This window comes from Cnephaeus nilssonii (genome assembly GCF_951640355.1).
Source record: "Cnephaeus nilssonii genome assembly, chromosome: 20".
Classification (NCBI taxonomy): Eukaryota; Metazoa; Chordata; class Mammalia; order Chiroptera; family Vespertilionidae; genus Cnephaeus; species Cnephaeus nilssonii.
The window spans coordinates 18,326,271-18,350,278 of NC_137091.1; the positions used below are offsets into that span (position 1 = coordinate 18,326,271).

Below are 24,008 nucleotides of genomic sequence, written 5' to 3' on the forward strand. Positions count from 1 at the left end.
GAGAGAAACATCAATCAGCCGCCTCCTGCACACCCGCCACTGGGGATGTGCCCGCAACCAAGGTACATGCCCTTGACCAGAACCGAACATGGGACCCTTGAGTCCGCAGGCCGATGCTCCATCCACTGAGCCAAACCGGCTAGGGCTTGTGTGTTTTTTTAATAGAAGAATCCTCTTATGAAGCGATACTTTTCAATGTATTCTAAAAACATATGACATGAAGCTTCTGTGCTTGAGCTATCGTTTATTGATTGTCTTAGCACCAGAGACCCTGTCCACTCCCTATGGCCCCATCACTCCCACTGTGAGAGAACCCAAGATATACCTTAAAAACCAATGATACCAAAGGCTTTCTCCAGGATAAATTCCCTTGATATTACGAGTTTTGCCAGGAGAAAACACTGGAGATTCAATATTGCTCAACATAGAACCCTCTATGGTGTGTGGACAGCTTCTTCAACCTTCCCCTTGGCTTGCATAAAGGCACTTCTGAGAACAAAGCTGACAGCAATCTATTGTCAGTGTTTGCACCTGACAAAGCACTCTCACTGTCTAGGATTTCCATCTGCCAAGATACAGAGTGGCACCGGTAAAAAGAACATAGGCTTTAGATTATGATAGATCCAAGTAGGAGTCCTTGCTGTGCCACTTACTAAATCTGTGGGCCCCTGATGTAAGGTCTGGGGGCTTCTGTGACTTTTTGTGTGTATGTGAGGCTGGGTTAATAATGCCTCATATAGAAAGAAATGATTTTAAGGATTCAATGTGATAATGATGTAAAGCATTTACCACAGAGTGTGATGCCTAATAATAGCTATCGTTTATTGACTGCTTAGCACTGTAGCTGTAAGAATTACAGATAATGTGTGTAGATGATACCGTATATATAGTAGCGACTGTTACTATTCAGCTAGAAGAAGCATCCAGAAAGAGTCCTGGAAAAATCTGTAAAATGGAGGTGGTTTAATTTTACTTCCTTGCATCTTATCTTTCTCTCTTCCGTCTTTATGGCACAGAATCTCTGGTCTACTCTTGGGACCTCAGGGTCCAGCTTTGACACTCAATACATTTTAACTTACGCATAACATCATAGTAATAAAACCATCTGAGTGTTTAGCATTTCTTTATGGGGAGTATCTCCATTTTTCAGATGGAGAGACAGAGGCAGGGGGAGGTTATGATCTCAGCGGATGTCAATTAAACACCAAGATCATTCTGTCTAGTATATTGGCATTGATTCTGATTCCAGAGGTCATTATTTAAGTGAATGGGTCCATATATGGTCATTACCTGGTCTAAAGTAAACTTAATAAATCTAGAGCTCATTACTTCCATTCACCCATCCTCAAAATAGGCTGTGATAATATATTATTTAAATATTCAGCTAAATTGGACTTAGGAATCCAAGTTGCAGGTCAAGACAGTCTGCTCAGAACTTTGTCACTGAGTGATGCCTCGTGGAATGCCTCTTCATGAGATCCTGTGATGGCATAAAACAACAGCCCTTTAACTTAGTCACAATCCTGTTTCATCAAATTGTGCTTCTGTGCTTAGCTTTGTAGCTGTGGTCTGGCTAGACTCAGCTACACACACCTTGGTTCACTCTCCTGGGTGGGCTTTTGGTGGGAACAGCTGGGACCTCACTTCAAAAGGGTTTCTCCTCCTCTGGAAAGTTAACCCAAACTCAAATGGTGTACAGTTTCCCAACTGAGACCAGATTCCTCAGGTTCTTGTGATTCCTAGGAATCACATGTTCCCTTTCACATGGTCTCTTTCAGCACATCGTTTTAGTCAAAGCAAGTCATGAGTCCAGCCCACATTAGGGAAGGGGAAAAGAGACTCCATCCTTTGATAGAAAGAGCAATATACACTGAGTGGCCAGATTATTATGATCTCTGAATGCATAATAATATAGCCACTCGGTATATATATATATATATATATATATATATATATATATATATATATATATATATTAGAGGCCCAGTGCATGAATTCGTGTATGGGTGGGGTCCGGCCAGCCTGGTCAGGGGGAGGGGACATGGGCGGTTGGCTGGCCTGCCTGCTGGTCGAACTCCTGGTCGAGGGGACAATTTGCATATTAGCCTTTTATTATATAGGATATACACTGAGTGGCCAGATTATTATGTGTTCAGAGATCATAATAATCAAGCCACTCAGTGTATATTCATATCCATTTTCTGTAGCCTACCACTGCCTACTTTCTCTCTACAAACCTTCTTATTCTTTTCATCTTTGATATATGCTCACCCTCTCCCTGGATTCCCCCCCAAACCTCTTGCAATCATGGTATTAGCTTATTAAACTCAGAAACACGTCTGAACGCAGATGAGATTTCTCAGGTTCAGCTTCTCTCAATCAGGAGACTGTGAACTGAAAAGACACCATAGCTGTCCCCATATGTGTTACCTGTTACTGAGTTGGCACTGGCTTCTGGTGACCCTATGAATGAGCGATGTCCACAATGTCCTGTCCTCAGCAGCCCTGCTCAGTTCCTGCAGACTCATGCCTGTGACTTCTTTCATGGAGTCAACTGATCTCATATGGCACCTTCCTCTTTCCCTGCTGCCTTCTATTTTCCCCAGCATTATTGTCTTTACCAAAGAAACCTGACTTCTCATGATGTGCCCAAAGTAGGACAGCTTCAGTTTTGTCGTTTTTGCCTCTAATGATGGTTCAGGTTTAATTGGCTCTAAGACCCACTTGTCTGGTGGGCCAGGGAATCCGTGGAGCTCTCCTCCAATAACACCATATTTCAAATGAATCAATTTTTATCCCTCTTCACTGTCTAGCTTTCATATCTGTACAGAGTAATTGGCAATATGACAGAGTGAATGGTCTTACCATTAGTCTCTAATGACACATCTTTGCTCTTGCTGATCTTTTCCCAATTCTTCAATTTCTGCCTTCCAAGTCTCAGCCTTCTCTTGTTTGACTTCCTGGCTGCAGTCTCTACTTTAGTGGATGACTGAACCAAGGTAAGCAAATGGTGAAAATCAAAATGGATAATTGGACTAGAGATCCCCATTTTAATAGGGGAGGAATGTGAGATATACACTGAGTGGCCAGATTATTATGATCTCTGAATGCATAATAATCTGGCCATTCAGTGTATATCCTATATAATAAAAGGCTAATATGCAAATTGTCCCCTCGACCAGGAGTTCAACCAGCAGGCAGGCCGGCCAACCGCCCATGTCCCCTCCCCCTGGCCAGGCTGGCCGGACTCCACCCATGCACGAATTCATGCACCAGGCCTCTAATACACACACACACACACACACACACACACTGAGTGGCCAAATTATTATGCGTTCAGAGATCATAATAATCTGACCACTCAGTGTATAGAGGTCACTGGTTCATAGCTATTTAAAATCTACCTGGTTACTTGTTGTCAGATCCTATTTCAAGGGTAAGGAATGAGCCAGGTTCTACTCTCTGGGTATGGCTCCAAGTTCATTGTTTCCTATGGCTCCTGACTCTGTCCTCTGTGTTCTTGGGTCATCCCTTCAAAATCCTTTGTTTTATACAAGAAACATTCCATGTTGTCAGTTGAGTATTCTCATCTGCCAGGTGTCTGGGATTTCTTTTTAAACTAAAATTATTTCATCACTGGACAGTTTTGCTCAGTGGATGGAGCATTGGCCCTTGAACTGAAGGGTCATGAGTTCTATTCCAGTCAAGGGAACACACCTCATTTGTAGGCTCAATCCCTGGTGTGGGAGGCAGCCAATCAATGTGTCTCGTTCACATTGGTGTTTCTCGCTCTATGTCTCTCTCCCTCCCTTTCACTCTCTCTAAAAATCAATGGAAAAATATCCTTGGGTGAGAATTAACAACAACAACAACAACAAATTTTCTTCAGTTAATTTTGGTCATGTTGATGATGCTTTTAATACTTTATAGGTTTCCTATGAGTCCATTTCAGATCCAGTTCATGCCTCAAAACACTGCATCTATTATTCTTTTTGAGAAATATCTCCTTCTGCTTTCAGTATGTCAGCCTGCTTTAAGACAATGCCCTAAAGATTTTATTTTTCTAATCAAGGTGCTCTATGAAATAGCATCTTAAATATTTAGATGTTAGCAAAGGGCAGTCACACCCTTTATTTGAACTTAACCCCAAGAGAGGGGTTGGCAAGCTTTTCCTATAGAGGAGCAGAAAATGCTTTGTGGATCATATACTCTTTGCACATCTAGTTGTCGCTGCCTTTCTAATGGTAAATCAGCAAATAAACAATACATAACGCAATGGACATGGTTATTTCCAATAAAACTGTTTACAAAAACAGGAGCAGGCTGGATGTGGTCCAAGGGTCATGGTTTGTTGACTTCTACTCTAGGTCATTTTATACTCTGAGGCTCTTTTACTATTTGAGAGACAGGAATTGAGAAACACTTTTATTTTCCAGCCCAGTAAGCTCCATATCCAAAATTCCATTAAGTTGTGCTTATAAAATAAATATTTTTGTTGTTATTGCTTTGTTTTAGCTCATCTCTTTCTTCCTCTGCCTTATCCCATGTCACTCGAAGAAACCAATTGATACTTTCACCATTTTGCCTGGAAAATATCCCACCAAAGTTGACAAATTAATTAGGGGCTTAAAACAAATCTTTTATGTTTATAAATATTTTTTGTTATTACATAGCTTGGTTGGCCCCTTTATAACTGGAAAAAAATAAAAATAAAAAGATGAGAAAGCTGAGAGATTTACTTCAAACATTTAATCGATAGCAACTGTAAAGGTATGTGCGCTTATCGAAGGAGCATAAGTGTTTCACAATTCCCATTCCTGCAAACACAGACCAAACCCTGAAGATCATATTGTGCATATTGATGGGGATGGCGTTCTTCCAAACCTCATTCAGCCCCTGTGAAATAGGAGAGCTTATATAGATGAGAGAGACCATTTTAGGATCACCTCGGTGCGAGAAAACTCATTTAGCAACTTGCCTCACTGTGCCAAGTTATTCCAAGGTTTCAGAAAGCCGATAGTGACAGTATTGCAACAAGGATCAATAAAGAATCCAACATTCAAGACAAGAGGGAGAAGTATTATTAACCTTTACAATCCATCTTCATTGCTCCTTCTCAACGATGACCCTAAGAGTTAGTTACGTCAGAGACACTCCTGACCCAGGCAATTTGATCATCTTTAAAATATGGATATTGTACTGCCAAAATGTCAGTATAAGTCCCCTATGATACGTTATTATTGTTCTTGTTGATCCTTACCAATAACATTTTTTCCATTGATCCTCAGAGAGAGTGGAAGGGAGGGAAGGGAAGAGAGAGAGAGAGAGAGAGAGAGAGGTAGAAACATCAATGTGAGATAGACAAAAAAAAAAGCTGGCCCTAATCTGTGGTCCAGGGGCAGAGCACAAACCGTTGATTAGCTTCACACTTGGAAAGCAAAAAGGACGCTAGCAGCATTCAGCCTAGTGCCGTGGTCGGCAAACTGCGGCTCGTGAGCCACATGCGGCTCTTTGGCCCCTTGAGTGTGGCTCTTCCACAAAATACCACGGCCTGGGCGAGTCTATTTTGAAGAAGTGGCGTTAGAAGAAGTTTAAGTTTAAAAAATTTGGCTCTCAAAAGAAATTTCAATCGTTGTACTGTTGATATTTGGCTCTGTTGACTAATGAGTTTGCCGACCACTGGCCTATAACATATATTAGTGGTGTGAACTTGAGCAAGTTAAATGCTCTAAAACTGTCTTTATCTGAAAAGAAAAAGCATATTAGTGAAACCTTCTTCATCAAATTGTGATTTGTGTTTATAAAAATCCTCAGAAGGACTCTATACATGTTTTCTCTATAAAAATTCCTGTCTATTATTATAATCATTGAAGCAAAAATGAATCTGCAGTCATAGTAAACACAGTAAGTATTGCTTCTTGACTTCCAAAGCACTGATTTCACATTCCCTGCCTCACTGGTTTCCCCTCAAAGATCCACGAGGAGATATTACTGTGATCCTTATTTCAGAGCTGTGGAATCTAAGGCTGGGCGAGGTTGCCTTGACACTGAGTGATTGCCCTAAATCACAAAGTTAATAAGTGGAAATTCCAAGTGTGGGTACTGGGGGCAGGGGAGAGTTTGAGGGAGAAAATGAGTTTTGGGGTAGAGGTTGTGTGCCTCTTACGGACCTGGAACTTTTATGGATCTTATCTCATTTTAGCCTCATGACAATCCTAAAAGGGAGGTACTACTTGCTCCATTTTACATGCGTAGAAATTTAAGTTGAGTCATTTGAAGGGGCTTCATCAAATCAGGAAAGAGCTAAGATTCATACCCCAATTACTTTGAATCGAAAGCCCTTATTAGTATTTCATCGTAAAATCTTGTTTTGGTAACAGAGAGGATGCTGGTTCCTTAAACTGTTGAATGGTACAGAGGACCATACCCATATATTTTGGGCAACCTGCCAGCTTATGTTTCAATGAAACTCCCTTCGTCCCCATCAGCCTCCCCCCGCCCCCATATGATTCTCACCCCTTGGGTTCTGTGCTTTAGGCTGTTACATATTACAGACATGCCAAGTGTGTGGCTAGCAGGCAACACTTAGAATTAGAAGTGAACATAAGCTCACAGAAAGGAGTCCTCCTGCTCACTTAACCCCTCCAAACCCACTACAGGGCTTTGGCTGAAAATGTTTAGGTGTAGCCTGGCTGGTGGCTCAGTGGTTGAGCATCAACCTATGAACCAGGTCACAGTTTGATTCCTGTTAAGGGTCAGGGCCCAGGCCTGGGTTGTGGGCTCGATCCCTAGTAGGGGTCTTGCCAAAGGCAGCCGATCAATGATTCTCTCTCATCATTGATGTTTCTATCTCTCCCTCCCCCTTCCTCTCTGAAATCAATGAAAGTTAAAAATGTTTAGGCATACAATGGGTTTGGGACTTCTTATGCCTTTGAAAACTTCACTTTGAAGATGATAAGGACCATTCGAATTGATGTTCAGGGTGGCTCATCCACTAAAGGCAGAAAGAGAGAAAATACTTTTTAAAAAATAGGTTTCATTTCCTCTGCCAATCAACCCAAGGCCCCTCAGGACAGAGTATTCCCCAGCCAGTGAGAGTGGAAGGGAATTCACACCGTCAAATCGTCATATCCCCACTGTCACCTCTGGGATAATTCTGCAGAAGCCCAAGCCACGAGGGGAGACCAGCAGTGACCTTCAGACCTCAGGATGCTCTCTATGGGATTATCCGAGACAGCGAGTGCATCTCTCCTCCCACGGCTCCATGGCCCACCAGCAGCATGACAAAGGAAGCACTCCTAAAAGGAGCAAAACCCATCCTTTTGAAACTCCTTTGAAAACAAACTGCTTTACAGAGACAGCTGGGCCTGCCCTGCAGGGGGTCAGGGGCATAGAGGGAGTTTCTGCTGTACACGTCTTGAGTCCTTAGATTCATAGGTAAAGAAAGCTGGGGTCAAACCTAGTTTGGCTCAGTGGCAGTGGTTCTTAACCTTTTTAATGCCTCGACCCTTTAATACAGTTCCTGATGTTGCGGTGACACCCAACCATAAAATTATTTTCGTTGCTACTTCGTAACTGTAATTTTGCTACTGTTATGAATCGTAATGTAAATATCTGTGTTTTCCGATGGTCTTAGGCGACCCTGCTAGCGGTTCTCAACCTGTGGGTCGCAACCCACAGGTTGAGAACCGCTGCTGTTAGAGCATCGGCCCAGAGACTAAAGGTTCTAGGGTTTGATTCCAGTCAAGGGCACATACTTCAGTTGCAGGCTTGGTCCCGGCCATGGTTGGGGCCTGTGTGAGAGGCCACCAGTGGGTGTGTCTCTCTCACATACCTCTCTCTCTCTCTCTCTCTCTCTCTCTCTCTCTCTCTCTCATTCTCTCTCATTCTCTCTCTTTCTCTCTCTCTCTCTCCCCTCCTCCCTTCCACTCTCTCTCTAAAAATAAATAAATAAATAAATAAATAAATAAATAAATAAATAATGGAAAACATGTCCTCAGGTGAGGATTAATGAAAATAAAATAGGTGTGTTGGAGACTATTCTAGATTACAAGAGACTCATAAAAATAAAACCAAATAAAATGACTTTGTTGTATGTGTGTGTGTGTTTTAAAAAAAGCTGGGGTCTTTCATCAGAGTTTCCAAGGGCATATAGACAGGAATGACATCCTTGACTTGCGTCTGGCCTGAATGAATAAGATATAGATGAGCTTCTCCGGCAGAGAGGTTGCGATAATGGAGGTAAACAGCAAAAACAAGTGTGATAATAGCTAAATGAGAGGAAAACCCAGAAAGGACCTACTACAGTCCCCGCTGTATTGATTACATATCTTCAATAGAAATCAATAGAATTTACTTAGCCTAAGTACTGTTCTTTTCTCCACGTTGCAGATGATAAAAACTGAAGCGTGAAGGGGTTAACTTGCCCCAGGCACTTAGTTGATAAAGGCAAAGCCAGAGTCAAACCCAAGCAGCCTGACTCTAGAATACACAGCCAAAACAGTGGGCAGACTGCCTGGGCCGGTGTTGCTCAGTGGTTGAGCATCGACCTATGAAATAGGAAGTCACGGTTCGATTCCTGGTCAGGGCATATTCCCTAGGTTGCAGGCTTGATCCCCAGTAGGGGGCATGCAGGAGGCAGCCAATCAATGATTCTCTCTCATCTCCCTCTCCCCTCCTCTCTGAAATCAATAATATATATACACATACATACATATATATATGTGTATATATATGTGTATATATATATATGTATATGTATATGTAATATATATATATAATTTTTAAAAACAACAACAACAACAACATTGTGCAGACATACTGTTCAATGGTTCATTTAATCCAGCCCAGACTTTGAGGAAAGTGTCAATACCATTTGAAAGCTTATGGAACTGAGGAAATTCTGTAATTTGAATACAATTCTATGGTTAGGAAGCTGGGGAGTGGGTCTACAGGACCCTTCCTAAAACCCAGTTGCTGCTTTCTTCAAGATCGCCTGGTGGCCCTAGCTGGTTTGGCTCAGTGGATAGAGCGTCGGCCTGCGGACTCAAGGGTCCCGGGTTCGATTCCAGTCAAGGGCATGTACCTTGGTTGCAGGCACGTGCCCAGTGGGGAGTGTGCAGGAGGCAGCTGATCAATGTTTCTCTCTCATCAATGTTTCTAACTCTCTATCCCTCTCCCTTCCTCCCTGTAAAAAATTAATAAAATATATTTTAAAAAAGACCGCCTGGTGACTGTTAAGAGAACTGTATTTCTCCTGGTTTCAACAGCCATTTGATTAAGCATGCATTCTACCTTCCAACCTCAAAAGGACACATACAAGATACAGCAACATCCTTGTAGTTTCCAAACGCACACTGCCTAACCTCCGGTGTGTTAACTCCAATACACGTGGAGACACACAAACCCCCTCCTGGTCAAGGTTTCCAGCTGCAAGACTTCCCTTTAGAAACCTCTCCTTGGCTTTGCGCAAGTAACATCTCCAGCATAGATAACCATTTCACTGCGGCATCTTGAATACCATTAGCGATCTGACCTTTCTGCAGAGAGCTTAACAGCCTGGCGACAGAGATGGACCCCAGGTAGGTAGGTGGAAGGTTCCAGAGTGGGCAGAGCTAGTGGTCTGAACGTATTCAAGAGAGTGGAGCACAGTGAAAGGAGCCAGATGAGGGGCACTTACAAAAGCAACACTTGAACACAACCCGACTGCTGAGTTTTTAAATAAGGGCATTGCAATGAGAAAGTGGATTTGCCATCTCTCTTTGGCTTTATTTTCGCTGGTGGAAATCAAAGGGATAGTTGAGGCAATCAGTACCGTGGACAGTGCCTTGCACTGAGTTGTGACTAAGACATTTGGGAGAAAAAAAATTCTCCTGTCGCGGCAATGGAGTACGAAGGGAAGCATTCTCGCATGAAGGTTGATCATTATTTGAATAATTGTCTACACACTCAGATTATCTTCCTGTTTGTCGATGTGGCTTCACTATGGTTTTGAGAATTCAGATTCGCTGACACAGAAATATTGTGAATATGAAGAAGATGTTTTGCTTCGGTTACTAGTATGTATGCAGGAAGGCTGGCAACTTCAATTTCCCCAGATTAGACAGCACGGGTGGACTGAAACATTCATCTTTCATTCCAGAAGCAGTCAAGTCATCCAAGGCACGACCCCTGCCCTCGGAGGAGTTTACCATTGAACTCCAGTGAACACAGGAGTAATTAATTAAGTTAGTTTCACTGGCAGGTGAGAGAGCAAGTTGTGCTTTGATTTAGAGCCACTGATCCTGCCCTAAAAGCCAACAGTCATCTTCCAAGTATATGTGGAATGAGGCAAACTCATTCTCTTTACTGATGAAAAAGAAAACACAAAAAAGCAATAATAATAATAATAATAATAATAATAATAATATTGCATCGTTACTATGTGCCCAGCCCGTGTTAAGCGCTTAGTATATACTATACTATACATTATATCATATCATCCTTACTGTTAGCCTGTGCAGTATGTGATATCATCATCTTCCTTTTATATAAAGGGAGACTAAAGTTTCAATGTTCTAAATAGTCTTATAGAAACTATGTAAAACTAAAGATAAAATCTCTTCTTTTTTGGTTGTTGATTTTTTTTATTGAATTCATTGGGGTGACATTGGTTAATAAAATTGTATAGATTTCAGGTGGACAATTCTATAATACATCATCTGTATATTGTATCGTGTGCTCACCACCCCAAGTCGTCTCCTTCTAGCCCCATTTATCCCTCCTTTAACCTCTTCTACCTGCCCCCACCCCTCTTTCCCTCTGGTCATCACCATATTCTTGTCTGTGTCTATGATTTTTTTTGGGGGGGAGGGTAGTTTGCTTAATCCCTTCACTTTTTCCACCGAGCTTCCCAGCCCGCCTCCCCTCTGACAGCAGTCAGTCTGTTCTCTGTGTCTGTGACTTAGATACAGAGTCTGTTTCTATTTTGTTTGTTAGTCCATTTTGTTCATTCTAGTCTACATATTAGTGAAATCATATGGTACCCGTCTTTCTGTGATGGCCTGGTCTCTTCTTTATCTCTTTGACTTCACCTCCTTTTGCTGGCTTTGTAACCACTTCCCTCCAGCTGTCCCCCCACCCCCCACCCCAACCCACCCCCGTCACACTGGCTTCTTTCTTGTTGAGCTCATTGAACTCATCATAGGCATCCCCACCGCAAGGCCTTTAAGCTACTGCCCCCTCTCTTGACATACTCTCCTGTCCCCTCACCCCCATATGTCTGCATGACTGACTCATTCATGACCTGCCTCAAATCTGCTCACATGGTCAAGCCAGACCTCCACTGAGCGGGCTGTCCTCTCCTCTTCTCCTCCATTCCCCAAACCTGCTTCATTTTCCTTTGTAGTACCCTGCACTCTCTTGCACCCAGTTCTCTGCTATCTTAACCTAAGTTGGATGCAAAGTCTAGATAATTTAACGCTACGTACTGTGTGCATTAATCTAATACTACTCACCGGAGATGTGAAGATGTGCACATTCATCAGCATATTTACGCAGAGGTTCTGAGCCTGGCTTAGTTAGATGGTAGTATTTCCCTAGTGGGTCTTGGCTTTTTCTTAGAGGATGTAAGAAGGGATGAGCTCCCATGGGCTTGCCTTTGATTAAGAATAAAGTTTTAAATCAAGATCTGGATTCCGAAAACCATTGACTGATGGATTGACAATGACCTAGCTATAATATTTTCTTGGAAATCACTGTATATTGCTTATGGATACTATAGAACCTCATATTCCATTCTGAAAACTTCCTCAGCATTCATCTTGAAGAGTCTTATTATACTTAACATATATTTTCTTAGTTCCTCCTTTATATTTAACTTTATAATTTACTTTTTTTATTTCAATCTTGAGTCTTTCAAATAGAAATTCATTGTAAAGTCTGAAAGGATGAAATCCAAATACTCTTAAAACACTGCAGCTCTCTCTGGCCCTAGCCAGTTTGGTTCAGTGTCAGACTGGAGGGTCACAGGATCGATTCTGGTCAAGGTCACATACTTCCGGTTGCTGGCTCTGTCTCCGGCCCTGGTCTGGGTGGGTGCAAGAGTCAACCAATCAATGTGTCTTTCTTACCTCTCTCTCTCTCTCTCTCTCTCTCTCTCTCTCTCTCTGTCTCTCCCCCTCCCTTCCATTCTCCCTAAAAAGTCAATGGAAAAAAATATCCTCAGGTGAGGATTAACAACAACAACAAAAAAGATTACAGCTCCCTGCTTTATTTCAAAGCTAAAGTAACTGATAAGCTTACATAATTAATAATAATCAGTATTATTTTAAGTTTATTGAACAGTTTGCACATCACAGACCCTGAAAATACACTTGAGGTGGAAAAACATAGTTACTCCTCAAAGACCTTCTGACACGCAGTTCCCTAATGAGTAATCTGTGCACAATAAGAATACCTGCTATGACCTTGGGGGAATTATTTTAAAATGCACCAAGTAATGACATTGGGATGCAAACACAATTAGGAGCGACCCAGAGCCTGCACATGTGTTGACATCGTATTCAGATGCACTCTGAAACACACGTTGTGAAGAAATTACACCTGCTATAAGCTATTCAGAAATTACAATGTGGGAAAAGGGAACATATTCCCCTAAGCTTCTCTCTAATGATTCCAAAATGTGGAGACTTGGGTGGCAGGGTTCTTTATGTCCCCGTCCCCTGCTGGGAAGCACCACACTTTCCTTGTCAAGGGGGATGGCAAGCTTGGAAAATCAAATATTATCTTGAGAATATTTTAAAAGACTCATCAAAAGAATCCTTTTTTATTTTAAAGGAAAGTATTAAAGTGAAATCATGCGTGACTTCAAAATTTATTCCGATTTCTCTACAGTGTATAACAATAGGGAGTTTTATCAGATTACATTTTCAGTAAAAAAGAGTTTAAATGATTTGGATGTGATTGCTATTTCAATCATAAGGGTGACCCTCGCAGGTATGTTTTCCTTCGAGCATTTTAGTTCTGCTCGCTCCATCTGTATTTTAACCTGTTAATAGGTGGGTGAATGGGAGGAAAAGCAAATCAGTTTGACCTTCAATGTCAAGTCCTTTTTGCATGATCAGAACAGGACTATTTCCAATGTGATAAAGAATGTGGGTTTTGCCCTAGCTGGTTTGGCTCAGTGGATAGAGCGTCAGCCTGCGAACTGAAGGGTCCCAGGTTCAATGCCGGTGAAGGGCACATGCCCGGATTGTGGGCTCCATCCCCAGTAGGGGGCGTGCAGGAGGCTGCCAATCAATGGTTCTCTCATCATCGATGTTCTCTCTTAATTAATGGTTCTCTCTCCCTCTCCCTTCTTCTCTTAAATCAATAAAAATATATTTTTTTAAAAAAGAAGAAAAGAATGTGGGTTTTAAGTTTCAAAAGTACGTGCCACTCTCAGCTACCTGGGACGAATGATAATGTGACCACTGCTTGGATGATAACTTTATCTACACAGCTGCCTTCCATCCTCTTGCCTTCGCTGTATAGTAAGACTTTTGCCCGAAGATATGTGTTTAGCCAAGCTGTTTTAATATAACATATTACACTTTGAAATGATGCAAGGACAAACACTGGACTTCAGCTCTCTGTAGGGTGCCACATGTTCTTGCATCATTTCCCTCCTTCTTTTATGTTTTATTCTTGGCAGCTATTTTACCACTAAACCAGAAAAGAAGGAATTATGCAGGAAAATTGCTATCAGTTGCTACCCCTGCTGGATTACAGAACCCAGAACATAATAGCTGTCCCAGGGGTGCCTCTGAGGGCTTGGGCCAAGCCATTAACCACTGTGAACACCTCGGGGAAGTAATGGAATAGACTAGAATGGCTCGCCAGCATCCAGGAATATTTTTTAACATTTTTTTATGTTGTGGATTTTCTTTTTCTTTTAAATATTTTTATGGATTTCAGAGAGGAAGGGAGAAGGAGAGAGATAGAACCATCAACGATGAGAGAGAATCACTGATCAGCTGCCTCCTGCATACCCTACACTGGGGATCAAGCCTGAAACTGGGCATGTGGCCTGACCAGGAATTGAACCATGACCTCCTGGTCCAGAGGTCAGTGCTCAACCACTGAACCACTCAAGCTGGGCTTATTTTATTGATTTTAGAGAGATAGGAAGGGAGAGGGATGGAGATATGGAAACAGCAATGAGAGAAACATTGATCAGCTGCCTCATATACGCCCCACACTGGGGATCAAGCCCACAACCCAGGCATGTGCCCTGAACAACCGGGAATCGAACCTCCATCAGTTTTCCCCTTGCCTCTGAGAAAGTGTCAGAGACTGGGAAAACCTCCCTCTATACACTTCCTCTTGTTTATCTTATCTCTGAGTTTTCAAAACAACCCTTTGGAGCCCATTTTGCCTTGTTTCCTGAGGTGACGTTTGATAAGAGGACAGAGAGAATATAGAAAATACATTAGAGTCGGTTGTCATTCCTAGCTGGCCTACTGAGGGATGTTGACCAAGTCACGTTATCTTTCACACACCCTGCTCCTCATAGGCAAGATGGGAGTGAGGATGCCCTCCCTGCCTCTGCAAATCATACCTCATTAGATTTGTTGACGGTATTAATGCCTTATCGCTGCCATAACAAATTATCACCAACTGGGAGGCTTAAACCAACAGAAGTCTATTCTCTCACAGTGCTGGAGGCCAGAAATCAAAGTGTGGGCAGGACCACACCCCTGCAGGGACTCTAAATGGGAGCTCATTCTCTGTCTCTTCCCCTTCCTGTTGGCTGTGGGCATCCCATGCCAATCATAGCATGGCCGCATCATGCCAGGGTCTGCCTCGGTGGTTACATTTCCTCTTTCTTTACCCTGTGTCAAGTCTCCCTCTGCTTCACTCTCACAAGGACACCTGTTATTGCACTTAGGGTCCACCAGGTACTCCCAGATGAACTCCTCATCTCTAGGTTCTTAATTGAATTCCATCTGCAAGACCCTTTCCAAGTAAGGTAGCATTCACAGGTTCTCGGGAATAGGAGGTGGACATGGCTTTTTGGCGGTCCCCATTCAGATCACTTCACTAAACGCCATTTTTATATGCTCTAAAAATAAATGTATCTTGCCCAACCTGCTTGGCTCAGTGGTGAGCATCGACCTACGAACCAGAAGGTCACCATTTGATTCGAGGAAGGGCACATGCCCAGGTTGCAGGCTCAATCCCCAGTGAGAGACATGCAGGAGGCAGCCGATCAATGATTCTCTCTCATCATTGATGCTTCTGTATCTCTCCCACTCTCCCTTCCTCTCTGACATCAATAAAAATATTTTTTAAAATATGTTTTAAAACTCTATTTTATAGTAACAACTTAGAAAGAATATATGTAGCTACTTAAACAATTTTAGAAGATGCTTAAGTTTCATAGTTTACTGATGAGTCCTAAGTTTCATAAACTACAAAGCACAGCCTACCCTCTGTGTATTTCCTCTGCCAAGTGACCATCACTGAGATGTTTATAGAACTACTGTGTGGCATGGCTATAGTGAAATAACGTTTTGTGTTAAAAATATGCTAATTCCTTTTGTGTACTTATAAAAGGCAGACTAAACCTGAAGTCAGATGTTAGTCTAAAAACTGCCAAAGGAATTCACAATAATGTTTTTCTAAAGCCAGAGTAAACCTCGGTCAATATCTTATGGCTAGATATACTTTTTAATTAAATATTAAATATGGTAATGAGATAACACTCAGGTAAACATTGCGATTCTTGACATCAGGTTGGATGGTGGACAATCTCATGAGGAAAAAAGGAAAGAGTGACAAATGGTCTAATTAGGTGGCTCTGCATATACAGTCGCTTGCTGCAGGTTTAGTGTTAGTACACTTTCAGTGAATTATGTAGGAAGTTATCATGGCACTGGAGGAAACTAACTTTGCAGAGTCTTCGTTTTTATTAATTCATTACAGCCTGATTATTTCCAATAAGACTTAGTGTCTATGGTAATAGACATATATAAATAAAGTGTTGATGTTAAGAACTTGGCTTCATATTTATAGATATTGGATACTGTGTATACATGTTTCCAATATGCAGAAAGCTCATGGATGTTAGTATCTTTACTGCCTTGCCAGGTTTTTTTAATAAATAAACAACAGACACAACAATGATAAGAACTTAATTAAATCTCTTGCCCACTGAACAGAGAGCCATTTTCCCTTTGTTTTGACCTTCTTGCCATTTTCATTGCATTTGAATTGATCCAGAATATTTGAATTAAATTTGCAAGTCAAATGCCAGAAGACATTTCTCAAAAAAAAAAGGCATACTATCTACTGATCTTCTCTTCATCTGTTCTTTTTTGTCATAAATATTTGTCTGGCAACCGTCTTCATTAGCTCTGGCTCCTTGTTGCTGCTGCTTCCATCTAAAAGGCTAAAATAAAAAAAAAGCCAGAGCTCCAGGATTTCCAGTAAATGGGACCTAGACTAAAGTAAAAGTTCTGCAGCAGGGCAACGGCGCAGGTGACTATACTGAAACACACCGAGAATTTAGATTTTTCTGCTTTCTTTTATATATATATATATATATATATATATATATATATATATATATATATATATTGATTTCAGAGAGGAAGGGAGAGGGAGATAGGGATGGAAACATCATTGATGACAGAGAATCATTGATCGATTGCCTTCTGCACACCTCACACTGGGGATGAAGCCCACAACCCGGGCATATGCCCTGATGGGGAATCAAACTGTGACCTCCTGGTTTAGAGGTTGATGCTCAACCACTGAGACATGCCAGCCATACTCCGCTTTCTTTTACCTGAAAAAAAAAATGACAATGTGGAAAGAACATAGGATATTTCAATAGTAACAATAATAATGATCATTATTCTTCATTAAAAATACAGAGTAAATAAGAAGAAAGGGAGGGAGGGAGGGAGGGAAGGAAGGAAGGAAGGAAGGAAGGAAGGAAGGAAGGAAGGAAGGAAGGAAGGAAGGAAGGAAGGAAGGGTGGAAGGGTGGAATGGAGGAAGGGAGGGAGGAATGGGGGGGCAGGGCACAAATAGCATTCTAATAAGGCTAGTAATGTTGTATGAAAGAATGTTGTATGTTGATTTGCAACTCTAAATGAATAAAAACCTGAATATCAATAATCAAAGAAGAAATTCCTCCTAGACTAACCATATGAGGTACTTATTCAGATTCTATGTTCCCGCCCTCTGAATGTAAGTCATTCAGTTTCAGCTCCAGAGAATCCTGGTGTGCACCTCTGAATATGATGGTATTGCAGTTATTTTAGAACAAGTTTTTCCTCTCTGAGCCCTCTCTATTTGAATCTAATCATCCTCAGTTTATTGCTTATGTTACATGATATGAGGCATGCCTGGGGAGACACTCGGAAACTATCAATATTTTTTAGGCTGTATGTTGTTTCCAATAGCCTGAAATTGAACTTCCTCAATGACTTATTTTGAACCACATATAATTCTCTATGACAGAATAACATGAGATATAAGTAGGAGTCCCACAAAATATGGCTGATGCAGTCATTTATTTATTCAGCAAATATTGGCTGAGTACTCATTATGCATCTAAAATTGGTTCTTTGTTACTTAGAAGTTCCCTACTTTATTTCTGTATCCCTGGTGTCTCTCCTATCCCCACTGCTATATTTTATTTCTTTGTAATAAAAGCTGCGATGAAAAAGAAAGGTTTTTAGAAGAATACATAACTAATTTATCTGGGGAGATCAGGGACAACTAGTGAAGGAAATTAGCCACAAAGAAGCAATATTAAGCAAAGATATAAAGAATGCATAAATATGAACAATTCAAATTTAGGCTAAAGAGGGGTAGAGAGATACCAGGATGAAGAAAAAACAGCCAGGCTGATGTGGTTCAATGGTTGAGCATCCACCCATGAACCAGGAAATCACGTTTTGATTCCTGATCACATGCCTGGGTTGCGGGCTCGATCCCCAGTGCAGGGCAGCCAGTTAATGATTCTCTCTCATCATTGATGTTTCTATCTCTCTCTCCGTCTCCCTTCCTCCCTCTTAAATCAATAAAGCATATTTATTTTTTGAAAGTTTTTTAAAAATAATAAGAAAAAAAAAACAAATATGAAAACCCTGAAGAGAGAAAACCTTTGGCTCAGAAAAGGCCAGGTCAGAGAGAACGGAGAGAGAGAAAAGGATGTCAGGACATGAAGCTGGGTCACTAGGCGGGGACTAGACCATGCAAATCACATGGGAAGAAAAAGAAATCTTCAATCTGTAAGAAAGTCTACATTTACTTAGCAAGTTTCTAATGAACCAGTTAGGTGATCAGTTCCTTAAAACTGCAAGCATTCCAAACAAAAGTGGGTTAGCCAACATGACCAGTATTAGGATGAGGATCTTTGCTGGAGACCTAGAATAGAGCTGGGACTTAGGCTAGTCTCCCTCAAGGGGGTTCCAATCCAGTGAGATAACACATACATCTCTATAATGTCAAAATCATTGCATAAAAATTCTGAGGGTTTTTTTTCTATTTTTTAAAGCCATATTTAAAAAAATATATTTTTATTTATTTCAGAGAGGAAGAGCAAGGGAGAAAGAGCTAGGAACATCTATGATGAGTGAGAGTCATTGATCAGCTGCCTCCTGCATGCCCCACACTGGGGATCCAGCCCATAACCTGGGCATGTGCCCTGACCGGAAATCCAACCATGACCTCCTGGTTCATAGGTCAATGCCCAACCACTGAGCCATGCAAGCTGGGCTTTTACTATTTGTTATAACAAGTAAAATAATAATTTTAAAAAAACAAAAAACACGCTCTGGCCAGTTTTGCTCAGTGGATAGAGAGTCGGCCTGGGGACCAAAGAGTCCCTGGTTCAATTCCAGTCAAGGGCACGTACCTTGGTTGCAGGCTCCTCCCCAGCCCAGAGCCTGGTCGGGGCTTGTGCAGGAGGCAACCAATCGATGTGTTTCTCTCACATCAATGTTACTCTCTGTCTTTCTCTCTCTCTTCTACTCTCCCTAAAAATCAATGGAAAAGTATTCTTGGGTGAGGATTAACAAAAATAAAAATAAGAAGACACAATAATCTCAAAGCTAGAAGAGCAATAAGTGAAATTGCTACTGTAGTTCATGGATGTAGCAGGGGTACATGTTCTCTCATTTTGAGGCAGGACTGAGGCACATGACTGTGTATTTAGGAATATGTGTGACCAAGGACAGTCAGAGAGATGGAAGCCACTGGAGAACAGAAAACATGAAAGAGTCTCTCACCAGGCAATCCCGAAGCGCCCTGTGCATTTCCTCTTCCTTGCCTCTGTACCCTCTGTGGTGCCTGTCCCAGCGGGACTTGTGACAATTCCAAATCGCTCCTTCCTCTTTTAAGCTTCTTGTCATCTTCAGACTTTTTGGAGGTTGAAGAGACATTCAAACCAAAATTTGAGTTCTTTCCTTTCGCTTGTCCAGGTTAACCAAAGGCTTGGTGTCAGATGACAGGCCTTTTGATGGATTTGAAGAAATTCCAAATTTAGCTCCCAGCAGCTTTTTTTTTTTTTTTTTTTTTTACTTGATTTCAGAGAGAGGGAGAGAGACAAAGAAAAATCAATGATGAGAGAGAATCATTGATCGGCTGCCTCCTGCACACACACTCCCCACCCCCAACTGGGGATCGAACCTGCAACCCAGACATGTGCCCTGACTTGGAATCGAACCGTGACCTTCTGGTTCACAGGTCAATGCTCAACCTTTGAGCAACACTGGCTGGGCCAGGCCACAGCAGCTTTCTTAGTCTCCAAGCTCACAGGTACATTAAACCCTTCAGCTCTCTTCTGCATTCTCTCAGTCTGTGCTGTTTCAGATGTAATTGCTGCCACTTTCTTTTCTGCTGCCACATCAATAGTGTTTTCAGGGGCCTCATCCTCTTCGACGGGCAGTTCTACGGGCTTGGGTTCTTCTTCCTGTATCATCTCCCAGTACATTTTCTTCATTTGCCTCCTCTTCACCATGCTCTTCAAGAGAGACGTGAAGCCCAGTGATGATATCTTGGGCTTTTTTGTTTTTGTTGTTGTTGTTTTGTGTTGTTGTTTTTTTTTAATGAGATCTTGTTTTATTTCCTTGGTCTCCATACCATGAGCAAGAAGAAAAAAATACAGCTAAGCTTGTGTGGCTCAGTGGTTGAGCATCGACCTATGAACCAGGAGATCACAATTTGATTCCTGGTCAAGGCACATGCCCAGGTTGTGGGCTTGGTCCCCAGTAGGGCATGTGCAGGAGGCAGCTGATCAATGATTCTCTCTCATCATGTATGTTTCTATCTCTTTCTCCTCCCTTCCTCTCCAACATCAATAAAAATATAGTTTAAAGAAGATAGCCCTCCAACTGCTAACTGGGAGGAGAGGAAGCCCTGGGTTCTTGGCTGACTTGAGTTGGAGTGGAGTTTCCATCTAACAGAGCTGGGAGAAGGGATAGAAGTAGAGGGTTCTGACTCACACACCACAGTCTCACCATTCTTACCAAGCTCTGGTAGATATCCTTGAGTAAATGTCTCTTCATTTGCTGCTTGCCTCAGGAACATTTCCTGAGATGATACATGGTTTTCCTTTTATAATGTTCACCAGTTTCACTAGGGAACAATTCCATGGTGCTCCTCAAACTATCGTGCTGAAGTGGAACTTTGTGAGGAGAGATATTTTTATAAGTAAAAAGAACAGTTTAGAAGATTACTGGAATTAAAATCAATGTCTAAAACAATTTCATTTTATACACCAGCAACAATGACTTGAAAGTATAATTTAAACAGGTTATATTTACCAGAGCAAAAACTATACACACCAATAATAAATCTAACAGAAGATGTAAAAATCTCCTGCAGCTAAAATTAAAACATTGTGTTGATGTATATTAAAGAAAATAATAAAACTACAATCTTAATATAGAAGACTAAAGAGCATAAAGAAATCAATTCTCTCAAAATTCATTTATATTGTAATATAATTTCGACTTAAGTTCTTATGGGGATTTTCACAAAACTTGGTAATCGGATTCTATATTTGCTAGAGATTAGTAAATGAGCAAGAATAGCCAAGATACTCTTGAAGAACACATTAGGGGAAAACATCCAGATTCATTATCATGTTTATATACATAAAAAGCATGGTATTGATGCACCATTAGAAAAACAGAGGATTATATCATAACAGAGAGCCCCGAAGAGGATGTTTTAAAGAAACAAACCAGAACTTCATAGAAGATATTTGTGCCATGTAGATTTAAAAAGAAGTATTTTAATTACATGAATTTGAAATGTGTTGATATATGATGATTTTTATGTGTATGGAGTTTTTATGTTAATGGCAGCTTTATTTGGTCTAATAAAATAACTTAGCACAATTATTAATAAATATAAACACCAATAAAAATGATTTTTAAACTTTTTATTGATTTTTAGAGAGAGAGGAAGGGAGAGGGAGAGAGAGAGAAAGAGAGAGAGAAACAGGTGTTGGCTGTTTTCTGCTTACCCCCTTCTGGGAATTGAGCCTGAAACCAGGGTATGTGCCCTGACTGGGAATGGAACCGGTGACCTTTCGGTGCATGGGACAACACCCAACCAACTGAGCCACACTGGCCAGGGAAAATAATTCTGTTGTTGTTGTTGTTGTTAATCATCACCCGAAGATATTTTCCCGTTGAATTTTAGAGCGTGTAGGAGAGGAAGAAACATAGATAAACATTGATGTGAGAGAGACACATCAATTGGTTGCCTCCCTGCTCGTACCTAACCATGGCCTGGGTTTGAGTCTGCAACCGAGGTTCATACCCTTGACCCGAATCGAACCTGGAACCCTTCAGTCTACGGGATCCATGCTCTATCCACTGAGCCAAACCAACTAGAGTAAAAATGATTTTTTAAAAATATTTTTTAAAATATATTTTTATTGATTTCAGAAAGGAAGGGAGAGAAAGATAGAAACCTCAGTGATGAGAAAGAATCATTGTTAGGCTGCCACCTGCACACCCCCTACTGGGGATCGAGCCCACAACTTGGGCATGTGCCCTTGACTGGAATCAAACTCAGGACCCTTCCTTCCACAGGCTGATGCTCTATCCACTGAGACAAACTGGCTAGGACCAAAATGACTTTTTTTTTTTTTTTTTAAGTGAGTTGGCAAATAGGAAATTGACCTTGCCTGGGAGTAGCAGGTAAAATTTAGTAAAAATGACTCATAGACTACCTTTAAGCAGTCAATAAGGAGAACAAATGCCAGGAGTAGTAAAATATATGGGTCTGAGCTTAGTGTTAGACCCACCAATGTTTTTTCCTATGCAATAAAGGATAAGCCTTTGGCTTTGCAAGAATAATATTCCTGCTGCATTTTCTAAATATTCATTATAGATAGTTTTAGAGAGAGAATATACAAAGATGGTTTCTTATGTAAATAATGTCAACCACAAAAGGGGAAAGGCCTCCTTGTAATTTCATTAATTGCATCTTGAAGAACAATTCCCATCTTCTGTTTTGAACCATTGTATATGAAACCATCTACAGATGTTCCTTGCGCTAATTAACTGGACTCAAACTTGTCACACACTTTCTGAAAATTCCACACAGCTCTATATTCTATATTGGGTTGTGAGATAATGCTCTCCTGCTTTTAGCTTAGTGGTACTTCCTTCTAGGTCATGGAATGGAAGACTACTGGATCATTTGCTATATCACTGTTTAACTCCATTTGAGACATTGTAGGGTTTTTTGGCTCTTAAAATTACTAGACAATGAAGCACAACCAGAAGAAATTTAGGAAAAAACAGTTAACTAAGAATGTCTTTTTCTGTCTGACTGCTTAGTAGTAAGGCATTATAGGCCTGCTTACACCTTAAACCAGAGACGGGGAACATCTGGCCTGCGGCTGTATAAGGCCCTCCCTCGAAATCATTTGGTCAGGCCCTGCCAAGGCATTAGGGGTGAGTTAATGAAATGCTTGACCAAATATAGCATGCTAATTTTTAAGTTGAGAATTTGAATTTTGTATGGCCCGCAAATTATATTATAAATGTCCAATGGCCCTTGGCAGCAAAAAGGTTCCCCACCCCTGCTAAACAAAGAAAAATTAATATAATTAATGCATCTGTTTTAGGGAATGGCTCTCATTTGTTGGAATCTGGTTATAGAACTATATGGTACAAAAGATTTAACACAGCTCCTTGCAGTCATTTGCATAGACTATCTGTTCATGTATTTGATTGTTCTGTAAACAATACGACACTGATGACCATGAGTTGGACGGCAATGGTTTGGAATCCCTGCCTTAATATGCAACAATGAGGTAGCCAAATGTTTCCAAACTTGCCAATATTTGAAAAGAAATTCCAACTGAAATCATCATTTTGCCCAGAAAACATAGCACACATTTACCAAAATTATGTTCATTTGCTTTTGGCGGGAAAACCAGTCTGAGATAATTAGTATTCCTAATTTGAATAGATAGTTCTTTCATTAATCAAAATGAGAAAATAGATTAATAACTAATATATGTAATATGATTATAGTTCATGAGATAGGGATGAAGACAAGAAAAAATATCACTTGGGGAGTGAAATTTTGAGAACTGTGGGGCCAATTCCTGTTCACTGACCAGTTTTATTTTGAACTGATGTCTTTAAATGTTTCTTAAATGTCCTTAAGTGTTGACTCAGATAACCAATATGAGTCTCCAGATAATTAATTGATACATGTGAAATGGAACACTTTTTCCTATGACTTTTCATTTTATTTTTACCTGTGTAATCGCTGCAGGTCTTCTCTACAAATTTTAATATATGTAGCCCATCTCCTCCAATTGGCAGTACATAGGACTCGACCATGTTAGCATACATGCTCTAGAGCAGTGATGGGCAACCTTTTGAGCTTGGTATTTCAAACTTCGCCAAAAAACTGAGCATAACTCGGGTAGTGTGTCCCTTTGAGGAAAAAACATTATTTCGCGATATTTATAGTTTAAATAACATAAATGTTTCATCC

At 40.9% G+C, this 24,008-nt stretch overlaps 1 protein-coding gene and 1 pseudogene across 2 annotated transcripts in view; one reads left to right on the forward strand and one right to left on the reverse strand.

Moving 5' to 3' along the window:
* Positions 1-24,008, forward strand: part of CDH8 (cadherin 8) — a gene marked incomplete at both ends in the record, with an annotated part of 304,951 nt that overhangs the window by 278,118 nt on the left and 2,825 nt on the right. The gene's annotated exons all lie outside the window — the stretch shown is intronic.
* LOC307092406 (SAP domain-containing ribonucleoprotein-like) lies at positions 19,261-23,851 on the reverse strand (annotated as a pseudogene). The gene is made up of 3 exons: positions 23,767-23,851; positions 19,765-20,037; positions 19,261-19,528 (listed from the first exon to the last, which is right to left on the reverse strand). The product of its transcript is annotated as an SAP domain-containing ribonucleoprotein-like (transcript).